The sequence below is a fragment of the Saimiri boliviensis genome, chromosome 2 (genome assembly GCF_048565385.1).
Source record: "Saimiri boliviensis isolate mSaiBol1 chromosome 2, mSaiBol1.pri, whole genome shotgun sequence".
NCBI lineage: Eukaryota > Metazoa > Chordata > Mammalia > Primates > Cebidae > Saimiri > Saimiri boliviensis.
The window spans coordinates 109,227,241-109,234,826 of NC_133450.1; the positions used below are offsets into that span (position 1 = coordinate 109,227,241).

The 7,586-nt window shown below is 49.1% G+C and overlaps 1 pseudogene; it reads left to right on the forward strand.

Annotated features, from left to right (window-relative positions):
• Positions 1-6,525: 6,525 nt before the first annotated feature.
• Positions 6,526-6,622, forward strand: LOC141583811 (small nucleolar RNA U13; annotated as a pseudogene).
• The last annotated feature ends 964 nt before the right edge of the window (positions 6,623-7,586 follow it).

Consider the following 7,586-nt stretch of genomic DNA (forward strand, 5'->3'; position numbering starts at 1 on the left):
GAGGAGGAGGGCCCAGCCCAGCCTGGCCTCAGCCGTGTCCTCCCAGCCCTGTGGTCTGCTTCACCTGTCACTCCATTAGAACCTGTTCTTGGGGAGGGCTTAAGAGAGGGATGAATGTCCCCTCAGCAGACACACCTTTTTTTGTTGTTGTTTTAAATGAGCAGGTACTAAGTCCTACTCAGAGCCCACAGAATGACTAATGGAAAATCCTGTGGTGACAGCATATCTTAGCCTGCAGAGCCACAGCCTCAAGAAACAGGGCAGACCCTGCCACCTCCAACTGCCCCACAGCCAGACATGCAGTGCCTTACCCAGCAGGCTGCACTGGATCCTCAGGGAGTTGGTCCAGAGCCGGCCTCGCTGCTGCAGCAGGCTAAGGGCACACAGCCCCGCCAGTCCTGACACGACGAGCTCGGCACCCAGTGTGGCCGCCCAGTGTTCATCCTCCTCCTTCCTTTCCAGCAGTGCTGCCGGGACAGAGAGCAGGCAGGAGAAAGGGTCAGCCCCCAAGGACCAACACCCTGAGCCCCAGGCAAAGAGGGGACTCGGGATATGCCAGGGGCCTTGGGGTTGGGGGGCTCATTGAAGAGTCAACACCTGTGCCCTGCGCAACAGCCCACAGACAGGCCTGATCATGGCTCACTGCAGCCTTGACCTCGCAGGCTCATTTGATCCTCCCACCTCAGCCTCCCAAGTAGTAGCTGGAACTACAGACTTGTGCCGCCACCCTGGCTAATGTGTGTGTGTGTGTGTGTGTGTGTGTGTACATATATTTTAGCAACAGGGGTCTATGTTGTCCAGGCTGATCTTGAGCTCCTGGACTCAAGCAATCCTCCTGCCTTGGCTTCCCAAAGTTCTGGGATTATAGGCATGGGACACTGTGCTTGGCCCAAGAATAAAGTAGAATGAGGCTGGGCACAGTGGCTCATGCCTGTAATCCCAGCACTTTGGGATGCCAAGGCAGGCAGATTTCCTGAGGTCAGAAGTTTGAAACCAGCCTGGCCAACACAGTGAAAGCCTGTCTCTACAAAAATACAAAATAAATAAATAACCAGGTGTGGTGGTGGGCACCTGTAATCTCAGCTACTCAGGAGGCTGATGCAGGAGAATCGCTTGAACCCAGGAGACAGAGGCTGTGGTGAGCCAAGATTGCACCATTGCATCCAGTCCCAGCAACACTGTGAGACTGTCTCAAAAAAAATAGAATGAAACAAAATCAAATAGGACAGATGACAAAAGAATTAACCACACCTCATAGGTTGTTGGATAAATTTCACCTTCTGAAGCTTCTGCTTCTGCAACACTGAAGGTCATCCAGAACACACAGGTGGAACTGGGCCAGCTGTTATGACTCCCAAACACCCACATGAGGTGGTCAACAGCCACTGCTCCAAGTGCCCCCAGGTTCAGCTCCTGTCCTTACCTTGGAATCATTCAGAACACATAAGCGGCACACCCAGGTGCCACCGCCCTGGCTCTGGCACCGGGCCAGCACCTGCTCAGCCTGGATGTGTGTTTTAAATGCCCTGTGTATTTTAGGTCAAAATGTTACATGTTTCTGACCATGGGTGAGAATAAAAACTGCCCTAAAGCTGCTATTTTAAGGTTTGTGGGGGCAGTTGGAGGTTGGGGAGGTTCTGGGGGCTCACTGAGCCTACGTCTGTCCTTAGATGGGTTGTTGATATTGAGAGGCTGGGCTGATGAGGACCATCAGGAGGCATTTGGCCCACACCCTAGCCTGGCCACAGGGGAGATGGGGCACAAGGGGTTTCATAGCCTACCTGTCAGGTGGGCTTGGTCACTCAGCAGATGGCTCAGAGATGCAGAGAGGCTAGCTTGCAGCCTGCCTGCTGCGTGAGGTTCCCTGTACAGATGACAGGGCTGCCCCCATGACCGGTTTCATCTCCAGCTGCTCCTGGAACCACTCAGCCTTGTCGACCATGGGTGGCTGCATGTCTCCAGTCCTGAAAAGGCCGTGGTGTCACCCGGAATGACAGGCTTGGCCAGCAAGCCCAGCCATGATCACACAAGCTGGGACTGGAGAGAGGGCAGGAGACAGCCCAACTAATGGCTTTGTATGCTGATCCTTCCCCGGTTTTGATTTTCCTTGAGATAGAGTCTCACTCTGTCACCCAGGCTGGAGGGCAGTGGCAGGATCCTGGTTCAATGCAAACTTCGTCTCTGGGTTCAAGTGATTCTCCTGCCTCAGCCTCCCAAGTAGCTGGGATGACAAATGCACACCACAGTGCCCAGCTAATTTTTGTATTTTTAGTAGAGACCGGGTTTCACCATGTTGGCGAGGCTGGTCTCAAACTCCTGAGCCCAAGTGATCCGCCCGCCTTGGCCTCCCAAAGTGCTGAGATTACAGGTGGGAACCACTATGCCCAGCCCTTCCCCAATTTTTTAAACTCTGGATTTCTCAAAATTAGAAACCTGTGTTATAAACTCAGACCTAAGCACAAAGGACTCCTCTTCTCTCACTGACAACCCCCCCTCGTTGGATCTATCAGAAACTCTGTCGGCCATCACTATGGAACGTGACTGGAGTCCACCCCATCTGCCATCTCCGCTGCCCACCAGCTCCAGCCCTGGTCATCGAGCCTGTCTGACTGAAACATCCTCCCGGCTCTCCCGGCTCCCAACCTGCCGCTGGCAACGGATCTCCACGTGGTGACCAGACACTTCCAATGATGGCACACTAGCATTTCTTACAGTACAACCCAAAGTCCTTGAGGCCTGTGAAGCCAGAACTTTGTTGGTCACTGGTGCAGACACTGGCAGGTGGGCCACGGGGACAGCTCATTACACTCCAGGGCCCCACATGGGAGATCCTCTAGAAAAGACATGTGCAACAATAAATACCATGTTTGATGACCCCACCAAGCTGCAGACACACCCCACACACCCCTCTGATAGCCACTAGCTGGTCAGTTCACCCAAAAGATGTCAAAACAATACTCGTTATTGCCAGACCATCACTACTTAATGCTATGTTTCCCTGATCCCCACCGACATGTGTGCAGATGTGTATGTATGTGCATGCATCTGTATACAGATGTATCTGTACGTGGATGTGTGTAGATGTGTATGTATACAGATATGTGGAAATACAGATATGTGTGTATGAATGTGTGGATATGGATGTGTGTACATGTAGACATGTGTATGAATGTGTGTATACAGACAAGTGTGCAGATGTGTGTAAAGACGTGTATATATATATGGATGTTTGTGTCTGAATGTATGTGTACAAATATGTCTACATGTGGATGTAGATGCTCGTAGCTCTTCCTGCTGGCAGACACATCCCAGAGCCGGCTTTCTTCAGCGTGTATCGGAGGCTGTGTGGTGTTCTCAGAGCTTCCTCAGGGTGCAGGTGAACAGGGTGAGCACAGAACTTCTCTCCTAAAGCACACTTTGCAGTTAAAGAGAACACTAGCCACAAATGCGTCAGGTCAGCGGGCGAAAACTGGGGCTCTCCAGGCAACACCGGACCAAACCACACACACCGGGGTAGGGGGTGTCAAACAGAACACTTCCCACATCAACCTTAAATCCCTCAGACTTTAAGGCTGAACCCAAGCCTCGAACCCCTGGGCCCAGGGATTCAAGGTTGAACCCGAGCTCTGGCACTTTGTATTCATGAGCTCATCTGCCGCAGTTTCCCCATCTTCTACGGGGTTAGAAAAAAGACTTGAAGAAGGGACTTGCTGGAACAGGCTCCAGAAAGTTATAGAGCGCAGGCTGTTACTGTAATTTTGATGAGTCTGGGGCAGATAGAACTAGAATTTCTCCAAAGGCAAATAAACATTTCCAGGCTTCAGACAGCTCTAGAGGGAGTGGCAGGAAGGTCCGAGGGGAGGTACAGGCAATCTGTGCTTGCATCTTTAGCAAATAACAAGACGTTCAAGGCCCCCTGGGAGTTCTGGAAATGAAGCAGATGTCTCAGCCATCAGACAGGTGGGGCTTTAGGAAGAAGATGGCTCTCCCCTGACCCGCGTCTTCTCCCCACCCAGGCTGACGGCACAGGCGGAAATGGAGAGAGTATTTATGCAGCAAGACATCCAGCCCCAGCTTCAGATGCGCCACTCCAGCCAACTGAGAAGACACTGCAAATGGAGGCAGAATTGGGTGATCCACTGCTGAACGTGCCCAGTGGTCATGCCTGGTGGGATCAAGGCTAAAGGTGCTATTTGTACCCTGGCTGGAGTGCAGTGGTGCAATCTCGACTCACTGCAACCTGCACCTTCCAGATTCAAGCAATCCGCCTGCCTCAGCCTCCTGAGCAGCTGGGCCCACAGACGTGCACAACCACGCCCAGGTAAGTTTTGTATTTTTGGTAGAGACAGGGTTTCACCTTCTTGGCCAGCCTGGTCCCAAGTTCCTGACTTCATGTGATCCTCCCACCTCACCTCCCAACATTTGTACACTTTCTGAAGTCACTGTTCTGCTTGAAAAGGGGATAGAAGATTTAAATCTTCTCCCCAGGATGGAGGAAACAGACACGAAACTTCAACACAACGACAAGGGCTTCAAGTGACTAAGTTCTATCCAGGTATCCTTGGGTAAGAACCCTTGAAAAGGACCTACTAAGATGAAAATGAGCCTGCACAACACAGTAAGCCGCATCTCCACAAAAAGAAAAGAAAAGAAAAGAAAAAATGGAAGGGCATGATGGCACAGGCCTTAGATCCAGCTACTTGGGAGGCTGAAGCAAGAGGATCGCTTGGGCTCAGTGGTTCAAGGCTGCAGTCATCTGGGATCATGCCATTGCATAGAAGACCTTGTGAAAGAAAGAGGAAAGTGGGTGAGAAAAAAAGTGGGGGAAGAGAGAGGGGAAAGGAAAGAAAAGAGGTAGGAAAAGGAAGAAAGAGGGAATAGAGGGAGGGAGAGAAAGGAAAGAAAAGAAAAGAGAAAGACATATAAACCTTGTGGCCAGGGAATTCCACTGTTAAGAATGTACTCTGCAGAGAGAATGGTGTTCACCACAGAATAATTGTAAGAGAGGAAACCTGGGAAAAACTCAAGAGCACTTCATTATGAAACTAGCTGAATACATTCCATTAAATGGACTTTTACATGGTCATTCGCACTACACGGGACACACAGATTTTTTTTTTAGGTAGATATATTAACTCCACGTGCTGATAGTGTGCATAGATCATCTCGGAAATGAATCACCAAAAAAACCCTAAGAGTGGTTGGCTTTCAGGAGAGGAGGGAGAGCGGCTTTAAGGCGGCACCGGCACCAACCGATAGAACTTTTTGCAATGAGGACCATGTTTGAGGACCATCTGCAGCTGCGGAGCACCTGAAATGTGGCCGACGCAGCCAAAGAACCGAATCCTTCATCTTCTTTAATGTTAATTCATTTAGATTTTTTTTCTATTTTGAGATGGAGTCTAGCTTTGTTGCCCAGGCTGAAGTGAGGCTGCATGATCTTGGCTAACCGCAACCTCTGTCCCCAGGTTCAAGCAGGTCTCCAGGTCTCCTGCCTCAGCTTCCCAATTAGATAGGGTTACAGGGCTTCACCACCACATCTGGCTTCTATCTGTGTTTTTAGTAGAGATGGGGTTTCACCATGTTGGTAAGGCTGCTCTCAAACTCCTGACCTCAGAAGAGCCACCTGACTCTGCCTCCCAAAGTGCCGGGATTACAGGCAGGAGCCACCATATCTGGCCTCACTTCGATTTCAAGAGACACAGATGCCACTGGCTGCCATATGGGAGACTCAGTTCTATACTCTTTCATAGGTTTTGAACTTTGAATCATTTAAATGCATTGCCTATTTTCTTGAGTTGTAGAACTTACCAGGATAGTATTTAGACTATTAATCTAAATGAAATCTACCATAGATTTTAAATTGTAATAGCAAATGCTGATATATAAAAAGACTGCCAAGGTGTGTGTGTGTGTATTAAGTGTGCGTGTGTGTGTGTGTGTGTGTGTGTGTGTGTGTGTATATATATATATATTTATATATATTTATATATATGTATTTCCTTTTTTTTTTGTGAGTTAGAGTCTCGCTCCGCCACCCAGTCTGGAGTGCAGGATTATGAACTTGGCTCACTGCAACCTCCGCCTCCAGGGTTCAAGTGGTTCTCCTGCCTAAGCTTCCCGAGTCACTGGGATTACAGGCATGCACCACCACGTCCAGCTCATTTTTGTATTTTTAGTAGAGAAGGCATTACACCATGTTGGCCAGGCTGGTCTTGAACTCCTGACCTCAAGTGATCCACCTGCCTCGGCCTCCCAAAGTGCTGAGGATTACAGAAATGAGCCAGCATGCCCAGCTGCAAAGGTGTATTTTTGAGTAAAAAGAACAACGTACAAAAAAAAGTAGAGAACAGCTGGGGGTGGTGGCTCATTCCGATCATCCTAGCACTTTGGGAGGCTGAGGTGGGAAGATCGCTGGAGCCCAGGAGGTTGAGGCTGCAGTGAACCATGTTTGCACCATTGCCCTCCAGCCGGAGTAATGGAGCAAGACCCTGCCTCAAGAAAAATTAAAAGTAAAATTAAGAAATCAAAACCTAAGCATGACCATTGGGTTTTCATGCTATTTTATGATATGCACCCTCCTCAAAACTTGTTATGGTATCATCACATCACCCACCTGATGCGAAAAATAAAAAATAAAACCCAGAAACTCAAACTAAAAAATATTTGCAAATCTATAGCTTTATGCGTTGTCCCGTGTCTCCCCGAAAGACGCTGAAGCCCTATGCCGCAGGGTCTGTGGATGCGACCTTACTTGGAAATAGGCTCTTCACATGTGATCAGGCTAAGCTGAGGTAATGAGGGTAAATTTTAATCCCGTGTGCCTGGTGTCCTTATAAAAAGGGAATGTTTGGACAAAGACACCTACCAAGGGAAGACAATGTCAAGACAGAGACAGAAGACCACCTACAAGCCAAGGAACTCTGGAAGCTCTGAGAATCCAGGAGCGAGACCTGGGACAGACCCTCCCTCACAGCCTTCACAGGAAAAACAAACAAACAATAAAAAAATCTCTTGATCTCAGACTCCTGGCCTCCAGAACTGTGAGAATAAACCTCTGTGGTTGAAGCTACACAGTTTAGGGTACTTTGTTAAGGCAGCGCTGGGAAATGAATACAGATTTCTTGGGGCGTGCATCAACACTCGTGAAGGAAATTTGGGACATGGCGTGCTTGAACTTACGATTCATACTTTTCTCTACTCTGAATTCTTTTGTTTGAGAGACAGGGTCTCACTCTGTCACCCAGGCTGGAGTGCAGTGGCACAAGCACGGCTCACTGCAGGCTCCACCTTCTGGGCTCCAGCAATCCTCTTGCCTCAGGCTCCTGAGTAGCTGAGACTACAGGCACATGCCACTGTGCCTAATTTTTAAAAAATGTTTTGTAGAGATGGGGTCTTGCTATGTTGCCCAGGTTTACACCTGGAACTCCTAGCCTCAAGTGATCTTTCCACCTTGGCCTCCCAAAGTTCTGGGATTATAGGTATAAGCCATTGTGACTGGCTTGCCTCTTTTTTTTTTTTTTTTTTTTTTTTTTTTTAAAGACAGAATCTTGCTCTATTGCCCAGGCTGGAGTGCAGGGACATGA